The sequence below is a fragment of the Bos mutus genome, chromosome 9 (assembly GCF_027580195.1).
Source record: "Bos mutus isolate GX-2022 chromosome 9, NWIPB_WYAK_1.1, whole genome shotgun sequence".
Taxonomy (NCBI): Eukaryota; Metazoa; Chordata; class Mammalia; order Artiodactyla; family Bovidae; genus Bos; species Bos mutus.
Window position 1 is genome coordinate 90,696,837 of NC_091625.1, and position 17,408 is coordinate 90,714,244.

The window sequence follows — 17,408 nt, forward strand, 5'->3', positions numbered from 1 at the left end:
CTAGTTAAAAGTTCCCTGAGGTCATCCCAAGAAGATGTGAGAATGTCTTGAGCCCAAGCAGAAGCAGTAGAGGTGGTAAGAAGTAGATGGACCAAAATACTTAACTTCTTTGACATAATGACCAATTCAGAAAGGAGTACATGAACCAACTCAGGCTACTCAGGAAATTCTTCCTGGAGTATTAGGATAAGATTTGTCCTTTTTCCCCTGGGATTTTAGTCATAATACAACACGAACCTGGAGTTAACAGTGGCCATACCTGGGAAACCAAAACAGTGGGAAGCAGAACACAAAGAAGGGAAAAAAATCTTCCACTGCCACAAAATGCTGAATCAGATATATTTCCAAAGATGTGCACTTGAACCTTGTTGTTTAGTTGCTAAGCTGTGTCTGATTCTTTGCAACCTTATGGACTCTAGACCATCAGGCTCCTCTGTCCATGGGCTTTCCCAGGCAGGAATACTGGAGTGGGTTGCATTTCCTTCACCAGGGGATCATTCCAACCCAGGGATCAGACCTGCATCTCCTGCACTGGCAGGTGGATTCTTTACCATTGAACCACCTGGGACATGTCTTATGAAATTTCAGAATTCCTAAGAGATATAGAAAATTCTTAAAAGTTTATAGACAAGATAAAAAGATATTATCTACACAGAAACAAACTAAGAATGGCATCAGTTTTCTCATATGCAACATGGAATGTCAAAGATATTGGAGCTTTGCCTTGCAAGTTCTAAATGAAAATAAATTTTCTCCATAAAATTCAATACCTAGTCAAACACGCAATCAATCATGAGGTCAAAATACCTTCTCAGACATGTTTATTCCCCACGTACCCTATATAAAAGTATTGCTTGGTAAAACACTCTAATAAAGTGAAAAGGAGAAAACCATGACATTAAGATTCAGGGAAAGCTGAATAATGGGGAAAAATTATGAAAGACAATCTATTAAAACTGTTCTTAGTTTCATATTCCTTGCTTGATATCTCATGAATTGATTTTGCAATCAAACCTCTGTGTTTAGAGTTACATTTAATTTCAAGTAATGATGGTTTTATTTAGAAGAAATAATAGATATTATTAATAATACAAATAGAGTCTATAGACATCTAAACACTCGAGGGCCATTTTTTTCCATTGTCAATTATATATATATCATCCCTAATTCCTTGTCAGTAATACTTGCTTTATTTTTCCCAACCTAAAGTCAGCAAGTAAAAAAACAGGAAACTAATTTTAAAAGATTAAAATTGCTCACCAAAGGAAAGCATATTAAAATATAAAGAATTAGAGAGGTGACATGGAGAAGGCAATGGCAACCCACTCCAGTACTCTTGCCTGGCAAATCCCATGGACGGAGGAGCCTGGTGGACTGCAGTCCATGGGGTCACTAGGCGTCCGACACGACTGAGCAACTTCACTTTCACTTTTCACTTTCATGCATTGGAGAAGGCAATGGCAACCCACTCCAGTGTTCTTGCCTAGATAATCCCAGGGACAGGGGAGCTTGGTGGGCTGCCATCTCTGGGGTCACACAGAGTTGGACATGACTGAAGCAACTTAGCAGAGAGGTGACAGAGTTAGAAAGTTGTTTCATATATGTGCCAAGTACAAGGATTTCCAGCAAAATTCATCAAAGAAGAAATGACTGGTGCTCACTGTAACTGGTTTTCCTCTCCCCTCTGGGCCTGCAAGAAGACTTCCAGCCCCATGTGGTGATGAGTGGCCATATGCCTAGTTCTGGCCAATAGTGGAGGTGATGTGGAACACCTCCTGTCTAGAGACGAGTGTGAGTCCTCCACGTGCTCTCTTCTGCTGTCACGGCAAACCCTGCAGCCACCTGCTGCCATGGTGATGCCACAAGGGGTGGAGCTTCATCAGCTGCATCCCTGAGGGACTGTGTGGAGCAGAGGAGCCCTCCCCTTCTCGTGTCAACTAATATTGACTATATAGTGTAAATAAGAAACTGAAGTTTCTTGTGTAAAGCCACTGAGCCTTCAGAGTTAATCTGCTACCATGGCACAGCCTAGCGTGGCCTGATAAGGGTTATTTTGCCTTTATAATCATTAACAAAAGACTTTTCTAATTTACTTAAGTTAGGTGTAAATTTTTCTCTTGTAAAGTAAACTGACATACCTAAGGTAGTCAATCCCTTTTTTGAACACATTAGTAGAAGGTGTTTGATTAGCAAAGACATTGACATTTCTACTGAGGACCATAAACTCAGAGAAAAACGTCTGAAATAGGAACTGTTTTGCTTCCTGAGTAAGCTTATTTCTCTCCTCCCCCTTTTCCTCACTCCCTACAAACAATAAATACAGAACATTTTCTGGGGAAATGGTCCATTAATTTGTGCAAGTAACCTCAAAAGATTTCAAAATATTCAGTGAATACCTATCAGTTTTAGAATCAGATTCTGTCCCTTAGAAAGCTACGTTCATATTTTGAACCAAAATTTAAGAAAGCACAAATATCATTAACCAGTTAAAATAACAGCCCCAATGTTAACCTGCCGTCCCAATAATTTGAAGAAGTGGCAGATTCTGTTTCAAAGGATATGTAAGTAATTTCTCAGCTAGCCACTCTCTTTGTAATTTAGTCCTTACCCCTGTTAACACTGGTATGCATGCATGCACACTATGTTGCTTGGGTTGTGCCCAACTCTTTGTGACCATATGGACTGTAACCCTCCAGGTTCCTCTGTCCATGGGATTCTTCAAGCCAGAATACTGGAGTGGATTTCCATGCCCTCCTCCAGGGTCAAAATGGTATATTTTGTGCAAAAGAATTACAAGTCTTCGGGAAGAAAGAAACATATGTGGTAACTACTCCTTCACTGCCAGAACAGATTTTAACATAGAGTCTATTTTAAAATAAGTCAAGAAATCCTTGGAGTCTAAGTTGTTTTTCCATTAGAAGTCTGAGACTTGGCCCTACATATTTCTGTTCTGGAAAAACTCTATTGACATTCTGAGTCACCTGGAAACATAAATTAACATTGAGTAGGTCTTAGAACATAATATTCATAGGCACAGCAAAAAAAAAAAAAAGAACAAAAAAAATACATCTGTGTTCAAAATATATTCACACAAAACTTCACAATATTGACTGCCCAGCAAGAATATGTCAAAATAATTAGAAAAGCATTCTGTACTTAAAAACTCTGTGAAGACTACTGGTGGGAAAGTAAAATGATACAGTTGCTGTGGAAAACAATACAGTGGAGCCTTAAAAAATTAAAAATAGGATTACCATACGATTCATCAATTTGACTTCCAGGTATGTAGTCACAAGAATTGAAAGCAGAATCTCAAAGAAATATTTGTACATCCATGTTTATAATAGCATTATCCACAATAGCTCAAAACATGGATGCAACCAATAAACAGATGAATGGATAAGCAAAATACACACAATGGAATATTATTTGGTCTTAAAAAGGAAGGAAATTCTGCAAAATGCTACAACATAAATGAACCCTGAGGACGTTATGTTACGAGAAATAAGCCAGTTACAAAAAGACAAACACTGTATGATTCCACTTATATGAAATACTTAGAGTAATCAAAACGATGAGCCAGGAAGTATTGTTATACTGGTGGGAGGGGCTGGTGGGAAGGGAAAGGGAAGCGTTATTGCTTAAGGGGCATAAAGTTTCAGCTCTACAAGATGAAAAGGGCTATGGGAAATGGTGGTAATTTATATGTGGGCATCTATTTCTTATAAAATAGATTCTTCACATAATTACAGTTTTATGGTATTCGATAGTTATGGTACGTTCCTGACCACTAAAGGGATCAAACAAGATAATTCCATAAATAAACTGCTTTGCTAAACAGCTCTCTTACTGAAAAGTAATCACTATCAAAAATCCATTTTCAGGTCCTCCGGAAAATCCAGAGGACCAAATACAGCTGGTTATTTATTAATTCTATTAGCTTCTCTCTGCATTAATCCTACCATAGGAATAAATATACCTAGGCTATTACAATTTGGTTCACAAATTAGAATAACAAAGTGGAGTACAGGCTGTTCAAGTCACAAATATCACTAAGAGAAAGAATTAGTTCTGAAGAGTTCTCAATTACATACCAAAAAGCTATGAGGGTCCTTGTTCCAGTTCCGTTGACTCAGATCTGTACAAGAAAAAGTCAAGAAAGTGGTCATCAGATTTCTGCCAGGACGACTGCATGGGAGGAGGTCAAAGTCCTACCACATCAACCCCAAGAAAAGGCAGCAAAGTAGCAACTTTCTAATCACAAGGACAACAACCATAGCTTCCTTTTCTATGTCTGTGAGATTATTTCTGGTTTGTAAGTAAGTTTATTTGTATTATATTTTATATTTCACATATAAGTAATATCTAGTCCATCACTACATTAAAAAGTCCTCTATTTTCATATCAAAAACAACCAGACATCCTTTTTTCCTCTTCTATGGGCTGCACTGCACATTGCTCACACTTTGTGGCCTAAATTTCTAGTTTTGTTATTTTAAACTGCAAGGTAATGTAATGTTATGTTTTATCTAAATATTTTCCGAGTGCAATGATTTGAAATTGTAACAGCTCACCAGAAGCGATATAAAAGTAGATGAATGTTAGCTGTACCGAATGCCAAGTCACTGGCTTCTGTTCACGTCTGTGTTTAGAGCACCTAGCAGTGAACCAGCCATATTTCTCCCCGCAACAAGACTCATGTCACTTCCTTCTGCTTTTCAAAGCAGAGAAAACAGCACTGTTTCAGCTGTGGTAATCAGCATTTGTACAAGAACTTCTTAGAATTGATATATTAAACTGGTTATAAAATTTTTCTTTCTACTCTTGGACCTCACAATCCTGGTATTGTTTGGTTGAAGGCCAACTCAAGAAAAGTTGGGGTATCAGTGCATGTAACTTGCTCAGAGCCAGAAGAATGAATCTCTAAGTAGACATTCCAGCCAGAAAGAACACAAACAGGTTTTCCCATCAAGAGCACTCATGGGCGTAAAAGCCAGACAAGTTTTATAGTAATACTGAAATTTTAAAAGTAATACCACCCATGTCTAGGTAAATGTGACTGCAGATGCTTATCTGGGTGGTATCTGGACTCAGATGTACTGACGAAATCACTTTGAGTTTAGGAAGATCTTAAAGAAATTGGGTGCTATTTTCCACTGGTTAAAACCACTTCACCACCTCCAGAAAGCCTCACACTGAGAGGACAGATTAAGATCCATTTACTCTTCCACCCAGGCACAATTTCTCTGACACTCAATGCTTTGAATATCTCCTTTCAAAAGAAAAGAGTAATTTCAAATGCCTGAATAATGAGTGCGATACTTCACCCTTATCCAGTGCTCAGTGTCATAAGGAAGCAGAGACAGAATCCTGAAAATACCCAAAGAAGGAACAAAATTCTCCTTTCAGCTTCCACAGAATGCTGCAAATGTAGCATCATTTTCTTTCTGAGTTGGCATATCATTCACCCCCTCCAAGAAAAACCTATATCTTAGCCTTAGGAAAAGCATTATTCTTATCCTTCATTTGAATTCATTATGTAGGTCAAATACAGTAAAGAAAGCTGCATTTGAAGACCATGCCTTAAATGTATAAATTACAGCCAGACAGAAAGAGTGGATGAAAAATGTTTCAGCAGTGAAGTCTTTAATAGAACATGTACCATTCATTTTCCCCCCACCAATTCTCAACAGACTCCCATTGTCTTCAAACAACAATAAGAGAAGCTGTCTGCAGTTAATTTAATCATTGTCATTTCCTAAGAAATAAGGACTGATGTCTATTGAAAATTATTCCAATTATGTCTTTGAAAATGAGTTCAAAACTGTTCAAATGACTGCTTTCAATACTATATTAACCTCTACCAAATGTTATTAGTTATTCTCACAATCTTCTTAGAGCAAAAAGAAAATGACATTAGTGCCTAACATTTTTATTCAGTAAAAATTCAAACTGGAGATGCCACAATCATTTAAAAAAATTTTGCTCCAATTTGATCTACTTAAGGATTAATCTAACCCTTTTCTATGACATCCCAAGAAGTAATTTCTCTGATTAAAAACAAAAACATGGCCAAAATCCATTTTATTGTACCAAATAAAATCAATGCTGTGCAATCACTTGAAAATAAGTAGAAGATAAGCAGAGAGAAGGCATCTCACAAAAAGAACGAAACAACAATGAAAATCACAGTGTCCATGTGTGCTGAGTCACTTCAGCCGTGTCCGACTCTTTGCAACCCTATAGGCTGTAGCCAGTCAGGCTCCTCTGTCCATGGATTCTCCAGGCAAGAATACTAGAGTGGGTTGCCATGCCCTCCTCCAGGGGATCTTCCCGATCCAGGGATCAAACCCATATCTCTTACATTTCCTGCATTGGCAGGCAGGTTCTTTACCACTAGCACCGCCTGGGAAGCCCGAAAATCATAATAGCCCACGTTTATTAAGCCCTGATTATTATTTCATTTGTGTTTATGCTAGGTGCTGTACGGGCATTCATCATGTAGTTTTCACAACAACTCTGTAAAGTTGATGCTGTTTTTATTCCCATTTTACAAATGAAGATGAATGTCCTGAAATATGCAGCTCTGGCTGGCTGGCATCCACTACTCTGTAGACAGCTGCCACCCCAATTCTCACAGGTGGCTCCCTGTGCTACCCTGAATCCCTAACAAACCCCCAACATGTCTGTTTTTAATCAGTACTTTGATGAGGGCTCTCCATACAGACACACACTTTCAGTTGACTGTATTTCTCTCTCCAGAACCCAGATACCCTGGAAGAGGGATTGTGTGAGGAGGTGTAGAGAACAGGGAGGATCCAGGTCAATGACCTCTGCATCCACAACCCCACCTCCTCTCATGAGGCCAAACTTCCCTCATCTCAGCTTTTTCCAGGCACCCAGGGCTCTCTCTCCCTAAAGCTCCATTACACTCCTTAGAAATGCTCATGAATACAGATTCATTTGTGTCCACTTCCTGCACATAGAAAAACTCACCTTCTGTACCTCTCCCTTGGACTGCAAGGAGATCCAACCAATCCATTCTGAAGGAGATCAGCCCTGAGATTTCTTTGGAAGGAATGATGCTAAAGCTGAAACTCCAGTACTTTGGCCACCTCATGTGAAGAGTTGACTCATTGGAAAAGACTCTGATGCTGGGAGGGATTGGGGGCAAGAGGAGAAGGGGACGACAGAGGATGAGATGGCTGGATGGCATCACTGACTCAATGGACGTGGGTCTCAGTGAACTCCAGGAGTTGGTGATGGACAGGGAGGCCTGGCGTGCTGTGATTCATGGGGTCACAAAGAGTCAGACACAACTGAGCGACTGATCTGATCTGATCTGATCTGTACCTCTCCCTGACCAAAGTATGTATTCCATATAAAATGCTGGCTTGTGAATATCAGCATCAGTGGTTTAGAGGGAAGACAAAGGAACGTTAAAGTAGGAGAGGCTGTGGGCTTGCTCTAGTCCAGCTGCTTTTGGAAGCTTTCTGTCCATCATTCGAGTCTGCCATGTCTAAACCAAAACTGCAGATAAGTTCAGCCCTTCTTTCCCAGGGCTCTTGGACCCCGTGCACTGCACCTGGACACGCCTCTGAGTCCTTTCTGAAGCTGCTCAGCTGTTCACCAGATGCTGTCTGCCAGCCAGGAGTGACCCTGCTATGACATGCACAAGTACATTAGCAGTTGGTTGGCTGCAGCATAACTTTGCCACGTGTGTTGGCCAACTCTCATCCTGACGTGGTTCAAGAGACTGTGTTCCATGAAGGAAGTAAAGTTCATGACTTTCAGACTTTTCTGGGCTTTGATATGCTGTGCACTCAGGGTACACTTGATGAGAATGAAAGGAAGCACAGGGAGAAAGAAAACAAAGGGGAAGAGAGCGATTTGGACAGTGAGTTATTGTAGGTCTTGGACCAGCCAGAGGGCAGCAGGGGGCCAGGCATGAGAGGTGAGGGAAAGAAGCTGCCACAGAAGAGGATTTAAAGAAGACAGACAAACACGAAACACAAAAGTCACTTCTCAGCTTTACCATTCCCTATTCTGCTCCTCCCAGAGGCTGAAATCACACCTTTTACCTGTGTCTGCCCTCCCTTAAGTTCCAACATGCATGCGTGCATGCTAAGTTGCTTCAGTTGCGTCCGACTCTGTATGACCCTATGGACTGTAGCCCACCAGGCTCCTCTGTCCATGGGATTCTCCAGGCAAGAATACTAGAGTAGCTGGCCATGCCCTTCTCCAGGGGATCTTCCCAACCCAAGGATTGAACCCCATCTTTTACATCTCCTGCATTGGCAGGCAGGTTCTTTACCACTAACACCAAAGTTCCAACACACACCCTAGAAACTCACATGAGCACAAATTCACTTATGTCAACTTCCTGACCTAGGAAGACTCCCCTTCTGTACCTCTCCCTGAACACAACGGATATTCTACATTAAATGCTGGTTCATGAATGTCAGCATCAGTGGTTTACAGTAACGATGAAGGAACATTAAAGTAGGAGAGGCTATCAGGACCTTCCCACCTACACCCTCCCCCACTCACCTCCTGATGGTGGGACTGAGGGTGGATGAATGAGATGCAAATGCTAAATGCAGGTTATACAAGAAGCTTTCCCCTTCTCTTTCCTGTTGGTCTAAAGTCACTACATTTCTAATTGCTTGGCCCTTCTTGCAAGAGTAGGCTCCTGATTCACCACCCCTACCAGCAGCATGGACTTCCCCAGTGGCTCAGCCCTAAAGAATCTACCTGCAATGGTGGGAGGGGAAGATTCCCTGGAGGAGAGCATGACAACTCATTCCAGTATTCTCGCCTGGAGAATCCCATGGACAGAGAAACCTGGTGGGCTACAGTTCATAGGGTCACACAGAGTCAGACGCGACTGAAATGACTAGGCGTGCATGCCTACCCAAGAGCATGGGCTTCCCTGGTGGCTCAGTGGTAAAGAACCCACCTGCCAATGCAGTAGATGAGGATTCCATCCCTGGTCAGGAAGATCCCCTGGAGAAAGAAATAGCAACCCATTTTTTTCAGTATTTCTGCCTGGGAAATCCCATGGACAGAGAAGCCTGGTGGGCTACAGTCTCGGGGTCTCAAAAGAGTCGGACCACAACCTAGTGACTAAACAACAACAACCACGAGCATATTTTTAAACCTGAAATTGATGGGCACGTCTGACATGATGCCTATTATTGAGTGTTCGAAGGAACAAAGTGTCTTCAGGACCTTTGTCCACCATGTCCTTGTTCCAAGATGGCTCTGCCAATAAGCACAGCATCAATTCCACTTTTTATGTTTTTTATAGTAAAATATATATATTTACATTGTTTTAAATTTAAAATGCAAAAGAAAAGCATTAACAAAAGAAAACAAAAATCATCCATGAGCCCAACTCCAGAGATAACCCACTCTTAACTTGTTGTGTATTCCTGTTCCATTTTCTTCTATTCATTTGGAAAATTTGGACTGTAACAAGGGATATTCTATACATACAGCTTTGTGTCTACAAAGCCACAACTCAGAGCTCTGTGCAAATGGGGATTAGAGCTAATATTTGAGCTACTTGACAAGTCACATTTAGATCCTTTAATCACAGCAGAGGCCCTGACATTCCACTAACTTTATCAGGCATGTATGAGATTTTGGACGGCACCCTAATGAGCCGTAATGCTCTGAAGAGCATTCTTTTCTTATCTTGGTTTTTGAGCAGGAGGTCCTAGGGTGCAGAACAATGTAAAAGTCCACATGGACATTTTCAACATTTGAAACCAGCACATAAAGCACAGAAGTGCTTTTGAGAACAAGACCAATAACTTATAAGGTTCAATGATTGGTGCCATATCAAATATTCATTGTTTAATATTTCTGTGTTCTTTGAAGGGGAAAGCTACATAATGACAGAAAGCAAAGATTGTTTCTCTCAAAATTCACTGAAAAACATCGATTCAGGATCAACTGGTTCTGTGTTAGAGAACTATGGAAAATATAGAAAAATTTTCTTAGAAAAAACGTTGAGGACATATTAGAAAACATAGGATGATGATATTTCACATACACACCACTTTGATTTAACAATCTCTTAAACTGTCCCCCAAATGTCTTTTTAGAATTGGTTTGTTCTAATTGTTATTAGAACACCTTAATAACAAACTAAATTTAGGCCAACAGCTTAACTCTAACTTCCCAAACATTTCATGAGTTATTATAGTCAATTATATCATCTCCAATAAAGGAGACATTTTAATTTGTTCATACAAGAAACTGACTGTACCAACTGAAAACTGTATCAACTGAAAAAAAAAAATGATGCAAGCCCAAAGAAAGCAAAGGAAATGGAGAGCAACCTTTCTGTAAAGAGTAAAGAACATCTCTTCTCCTTTCAATAGAAAATGAGTAATTCCTATTAAGGTTAACCAACATCATCAGGAGGAGAAAAATTTTCCTCTTCTTTCTGTCTTGGCTGTCTTGAGCCTGAACCCTAAGGATACTTACTAGAAGGTTCTATGGAGGTGTTACAAAAATGGCCACAGCCATATATCGGCAGCCCTTGGAGTAGGCGGAGAGCTGTTCACTGTTTAGTTCAGAATCATGTCCGACTCTTTGTGATCCTATGGACTGTATGTAGACTGCCAGGTCCATGGGATTTCTCAGGCAAGAATACTGGAGCAAGTAGCCATTTCCTTCTCCAGAGGATCTTCCTGACCCAGAGATTGAACCTGCGTTTCATGCACTGCAGGGTGAATTCTTTACCCCTGAGCCGCCTGGGAGAGAGAAGAGCAAAAAACTCTCATGAGGTTGAGCTGCGACTTACGAGTTCAGAGAGCAGGCATACAGAGAGGGATATACTTGTTTTGTTGTTGCTGGAATACATATGTTGCTTGCACTCTCTTTGTACAATTAGGTTACCGCCAGCTGTTCAGTGTGGTAATAACTTCCAGTAATACTCTATTTTCCACTGGCCAACCCACCTGGCACAGTCAAAGGATGGCTCAGGACCAGAGATCATATCATAGTGTAAATAGGTCTCTCTGTGTCTATGACAAGTGAAGGGAAACAGGGTTTCAAATAAACCTGAAGCAAGTTCGGGGAAAATCCTTCCAAATTTTAAAGCTCACGGTCGAACAAAACAGGAGAGAGAAACCCTAAAATTTTACATTATCAGCAATAAGCTGTGAAGCCCAAAAGAAGTTTTTTTTTTGAACAATCAGTAGAAATGAAAACAATTCCAATCAGCTTATGCCAGACAGACTGGATTATCTTTCTATGCTATCTAGAGAAAAATGACTCTAAGATCACTATCGTGTGATGAGGCCACCAAAGAACACACACCTAAACATGTAGGGGCAAAGTATTTCAGAGATCTGTCAGGCAGTTAGTTTTTAAATGACCTTAATTTTCTGACTAATGTGCTGTTTCTGGTATTTTGTCAGCTTTTTAAAATGTGAAATTTATTGTCATTTCTAACATGTTTTTTCAATACCGAGTTTCTTAGAGCTTTTTCTTTGCAAGTCTGTATTATATTTGTACCTTGTTTAGCTCCAGTTTCTCACATTACAGCCTGGTCTCAGTTGAGCAATGGTAATGATGGGGGGAAGGGGGTGAAGAGGGAGTTGAGGATTATGTCCATGTTTGGGGCGTCGTCTCCTGGGACCATGAAATGGTGGTAGCTGGAGATTTGTGATGTTCCCCAAGGAACTTGAGAATCTTGGGCACAAGACTTGGGTCTGGCTAACACAGACATCCCTCCAACTTTGAAATATTAGCATTGTATTTTGTTAAATGTGCCTGCAGCTTTCCTGTTCTCCAAGTTATTGAAGCATTTGTTTAATCTGCTGCATGGAATAACTGCATTCCTATGCTTGCCAAGAGCATTAAATCCAACTGGCTGGTTCTCAATCCATGTCAAATGCTCAGTTACAGTAAACAATATTTATATAATATGTCTAAAGGCCTATCTATTACTGTATATTGCAGAGTTATTTACTCTTAGAGTGCTGAGACTTCAGGAGGTCTGTGATTCCCTGAAATTGTATACAGAGTTTAATGTGTGTCTGCATTGACAGCTTTCACCAGAGTCTCAAATTGGTCTATGACACATGAAAGTTAATAATCACTAATCCACATTTCAAGTGCCACCAAGGAGGTGATACTAAAAATAAATAACAATACTTCATACCTTCAAAATGTTTTAAAAAAATTTACACTAGAAAGTTTAAAATCTGTTACTAAAGTAAGCTGGGCCAGTAGAAACATGTCATTGGTTTACATGAGAAATTATAAGAGATAGCCCAATAAAACAAAGGAAGTTTTCAAATGTACCGTTAATTTCATTCCCCAGTGTATCGTTGCTATGAACTGAATCGTATCCCTCCACCCCCAAATTCAGATGTTGAAGTGTAACCTCCGGTGTGAAGGTTATTTGTAGATGGGCCTTTCAGAGCTCATAAGGATGGAAACCTCATGATGGGATTAGTGCCCTTAGAAAAGAACATAAAAGAGAACAATCACTCTCTTTCCACCCTCCAAGGACACATCAAGAAGGTGGCCGTCTGCAAGCCAGGAAGAGAGTCTGCACTGGAGCCCAGCCAAGCTGTCACCTTGACGTGGAACTTGTGAGCCATCAGAACTGTGAGGAATACATGTCTGTCATTTAAACCACCCAGTCTAGGGTATTTTGCTACAGCAGCTCAAGCTAAGACAGTGAGTATGAGGCAAAGCTAACAGAAGAATTGTTCTCTAGTGTTAGTAGAGAGAGAGCCGGGCATCTCAGGAGATGTGATCATGAATCTGTAGCTAATTGCTTCTTACCCTTTACATTGAAGGTTAAACTTAGAATTAAATTTGCCATTGTACTCTTGTAAAGTACAAGAGTACTTTAGAACCTTCCCACATACACTTTGTATATTAATTTTACTTCAAGACACCATTTACATTTCATATCAATATTTTCCTTTTTCTCATCCACTAACTTGCCATCCTATTATAGTTTGCTGTATGAATCTCTTCAAGTTGCTTCAAATGGTTTCAAAAACAAATCAGATTATAAGTGAGAATATAAATGAGGGCTTCCCTGGTGATCCAGTGGTTAAGAATCCAGCTGCCAATGCAGAGGACACGGTTGGATCAGGGAAGAATCTTTCCTGGTCAGGGAGGTTTCACATGCTGTGGGGCAACTGAGCCCGTGTGCCACAACTACTGAGCCTGTGCTCTAGAGCCCAAAAGCCGCAACTACCGAAGCCTGCATGCTCTAGGGCCTGTGCTCTGTGACAAGAGAAACCTCCACAATGAGAAGCCCACGGAATACAATTAGAGGGTAAACCCCCACTCGCTGCAACTAGAGAAAGCCCTCACGCACCAACAAAGACCCAGCACAGCCAAAAATAAATAAATAAGATTAAAAACAAAATGAACCCAAAAAAAGAATATAAATGAATGACATTTCCATTTTAAAATTAAAAATATAAATGTTCATAACTGCTTTGGAAATTATATGCAAACATTTCTTTGAAGAAACTATCTCAACCATGCTCATAATTCCATGAGAATGATTTTCCTCTTCTAAGGGCCCTTAGTTTGAGGCTCATGGATCCTGTGAACAGAACGCTGGGATTCTATACATGCAAATGGGGAAAACATACCTTCAGTTTCACTGAATTCTAACTGAAATTTAACAGTTCCTTCAAATATAAACGCTGACAACAAACCACAGAAGTATTATCAGGGTCTGTGATTTTGTTTCCCATAGAAACCACAGGTGTTCTTGTCTCCAGCTGGGTTATTGCAGCTCTCTCCAAATATCACTTATGCTCCTCACCATCATTCAAATGTCACCAGACTTGCTGCTGGATTGTTATTTAATGCATTAATATAGAAGCGCACATATTACTATATCACACATTTTTATTATTATATTTTTACATATCTGGTTTCTTTGTAATCCTTTGTATTTTGTCTTATGCATTTAAAACCATTATTCTGAATAAGGGTCCGTGTGTGAAGTGTGAAAGTTGCTCACTAATGTCTGATTCTTTGTAACTCCATGGACTGTAGCCTGCCAGGCTCCTCTGTCCATGGAACCTTCCAGGCCAGAATACTGGAGTGAGTAGCCCTTCCTTTCTCCAGGGGATCTTCCCAACCCAGGTATAGAACCCAGGTCTCCCACATTGCAGGCGGATTCTTTACCATCTGAGCCACCGGGAAGCCCAAAATACTTTACCACTGTGCCACCCAGAATATCCCAGCTGAAGGGTCCACAGGCTTCTTCCAATTGCCAAGGGTGTCCAGGGCATAGAAGAAGTCAAAAGTCTGATACACACAAATTGTTTAGGCAGCATTTTACAAAGTGTTTGCAAATATTTTACTGAAAGCTATACTATGCCTAGGAAATAGTGGTTTCTCTTAATTGGAGAACTAAGGCATCTTCTTTTAAATAAAAGGGAATATTAGAAGCTGCACAAGTTTCATAGACACTTTGACATTAAAGGTCACCATCAGCCCTGACATAATAAATCCATTTCTTAAGTCTGTACTTATAACTTCTGAAAAGACATTTAACAGCTTTGTGAAACTTTGGGTCAGCATTTCTCTGACAAAGAGAGAAAAAAACTGACATTTAAAACATCTCTTAAGAATCAGTACTGTGTGAAGACTCATTATACACTTTGCAAATTATATAAGCCCCTCCCTTTTATTTTTTCCTTGTGAGTCAGCCTTCTTTTGAATTTTTATCAGATACTTTGGTACTTTTAGCACAACTAGAGTAGGACAAGAATAAGGAACTAAAACAAAAAGCTGTCAATATGATTACTCAATACACACTTGAAAATTAGTTACTGCTGTGACATTGTATGAGTGTGTTGGGGGAACAGTATACATGTGGTAACAGCACTCCATAGAGGCCATGGGCAAGGGGCTTTGTTCCTACTTTCCAGTTTCTTTGGTGGAAGATAAGGAAAGGGACTAAAGACTGACTGAGGATATTTACTCTCACCCGCCATGGACAGAGGAGCCTGGTGGACTGCTGTCCATGGGATCGCACAGAGCTGGACACAACTGAAGCCACTTAGCATGCATGCATGCACTGGAGAAGGAAATGGCAACCCACTCCAGTGTTCTTGCCTGGAGAAACCCAGGGACAGAGGAGCCTGGTGGGCTGCCATCTATGGGGTCGTACAGAGTCGGACACGACTGAAGCAACTTAGCAGCAGCAGCAGCAGCCACTACTCCACGTGGTAACTACAGCGAGAAGCAGGAATTGAGGCAGCATGGTGTGTCCCTGCCAAGGTGGAGTTTATCTTCTTGGTCTCTTTCTCTCTCTTTCAGACCAACAGGAGGTTATTAGCACTGGGCCACCTGCCCCTATGCCAGCTAAACTTGTAGCTGGAAATCAAAGTTCATAGTTAAATGATAAGGCACCAGCTCTGCTCAGTATACATTACTTTGCATAACTAGTAAGTTTTCAGATGGCTGATTTCTTACCTTTTAAGCAATGACACTTTTTTTCATGTTAGTTATTTTACACAACTGAATGTATTATGAATGCACTATATACCTCTTATGTACTTAGAAAAGTAGCCTGCAGTTTAATCTTCTATTAATGACTCTGAGTCAACATTAAAAATATCTGCTTTCTTCAGTCCTGAGAAAGAAGAATGGAGCTGGTGGAATCAAGCTTCCTGACTTCAGACTATACTACAAAGCTACTGTCATCAAGACAGTATGGTACTGGCACAAAAACAGAAATATAGACCAATGGAATAAGATAGAAAGCCCAGAGATAAACCCATGCACCCATGGGTGCCTTATTTTTGACAAAGGAGGCAAGAATATATGATGGGGCAAAAACAGCTCTTCAATAAGTGGTGCTGAGGAAACTGGACAGCTACATGTAAACTAATGAAATTATAACACTTCCTTAATGCCATACACTCATTATTGATTAAAGACCTAAATGTAAGACCAGAAACTATAAAACTCTTAGAGGAAAACATAGGCAGAACACTCAATGATATAAATCAAAGCAAGATCCTCTATGACCCAGTTCCTAGAGTAATGGAAATAAAAAGAAAAATAAATAAGTCGACCTAATTAAACTTAAAAGCTTTTGCACAGCAAAGGAAACTACAAACAAGGTGAAAAGACAGCCCTCAGAATGGGAGAAAATAATAGCAAAGGAAACAACTGACAAAGAATTAAATTTCAAATTATACTAGCCACTCATACAACTCAATATCAGAAAGACAAACAACCCAGTCAAAAAGTGGGGAAAAGACCTAAACAAGCATTTCTCCAAAGAAGACATACAGATGGCGAACAAACATGAAAAGATGCTCAACGTCACTCATTATTAGAGAAACGCAAATGAAAACTACAATGAGATACCACCTCATACCAGTCACAATGGCCATCATCAAAAAGTCTACAAACAATAAATGCTGGAGAGGGTGTGGAGTAAAGGGAACCCTCTTGCATTGCTGGTGGTAATGTAAATTGATACAGCTACTATAGAAGATGGTATGGAGATTCCTTAAAAAACTAGGAATAAAACCACCATATGACCCACTACTAGGCGTATACCCTGAGGAAGCCAAAATTGAAAATGACACATGTACCCAGTGTTCATTGCAGCACTATTTACAATAGCTAGAACATGGAAGCAACCTAGATGTCCATCAACAGAGGAATGCATAAAGAAGCTGTGGTACATATATACAATGGAATGCTACTCAGCCAGTAGTCAGTTCTAAGGAGGTGGATGAACCTAGAGGCTATTACACAGAGTGCAGTAAATCAGAAAGAGAAAGATAAATATCATATACTAATGCATATATATGGAATCTAGAAAGATGGCACTGATTAATTTATTTACAGGGCAGCAATGGAGAAACAGACATGAGAACAGACTTATGAACATGGGGAGAAGGGAGGAGAGGGTGAGGTGTATGGAGAGAGTAATATGGAAACTTACATTACCATATGTAAAATAGATAGCCAAGAGGGGAATTTGCTGTATGACTCAGGAACTCAAACAGGGGTTCTGTAACAATCTAGAGAGGTGGGATGGGGAGGGAAATGAGAGGGAAGTTCAAGAGGGAGGGGACATATGTATACCTATGGCTGATTCGGGTTGATGTTTAACAGAAAATAACAAAATTCTGTAAAACAATATCCATCAATTAAAAAATTAATTAAAATTTTTAAAAAATCTGCTTTCTTGCATGGGCATATTACAAGGTGTGAATTAACAATGCCACCTGCCCTGTCAGTAAACAAAGGATGCTGCAGCCATCAAGCCATCCCATTGCTGCCTCCCCTATAGGGAGCTCTGAGGGAACTCAGCATGGAAACAGGATGCCTGACATCCAGCAGTCAACTGCTACAGCTGCCCCCAGTGGTGCACCCTG

The 17,408-nt window shown here is 40.3% G+C and overlaps 1 protein-coding gene across 13 annotated transcripts in view; it reads right to left on the minus strand.

The window, feature by feature from the left end:
* The window catches only part of IPCEF1 (interaction protein for cytohesin exchange factors 1), a 171,109-nt gene that overhangs the window by 117,566 nt on the left and 36,135 nt on the right, over positions 1 to 17,408 (minus strand). For 5 of the 13 annotated variants that reach the window (XM_070376907.1, XM_070376914.1, XM_070376903.1 and 2 more), the window contains 2 exons: positions 10,498 to 10,766; positions 4,095 to 4,138 (listed from right to left, as the gene is read on the minus strand). The exons of 2 other annotated variants lie outside the window; for them this stretch is intronic. The gene's annotated coding sequence lies outside the window, so the exon portion shown is untranslated. Of the gene's footprint in view, positions 1 to 4,094; positions 4,139 to 6,996; positions 7,012 to 10,497; positions 10,767 to 17,408 lie in introns of those variants that run through there. 6 more of the 13 variants (XM_070376909.1, XM_070376915.1, XM_070376905.1 and 3 more) reach the window with 3 other exon arrangements.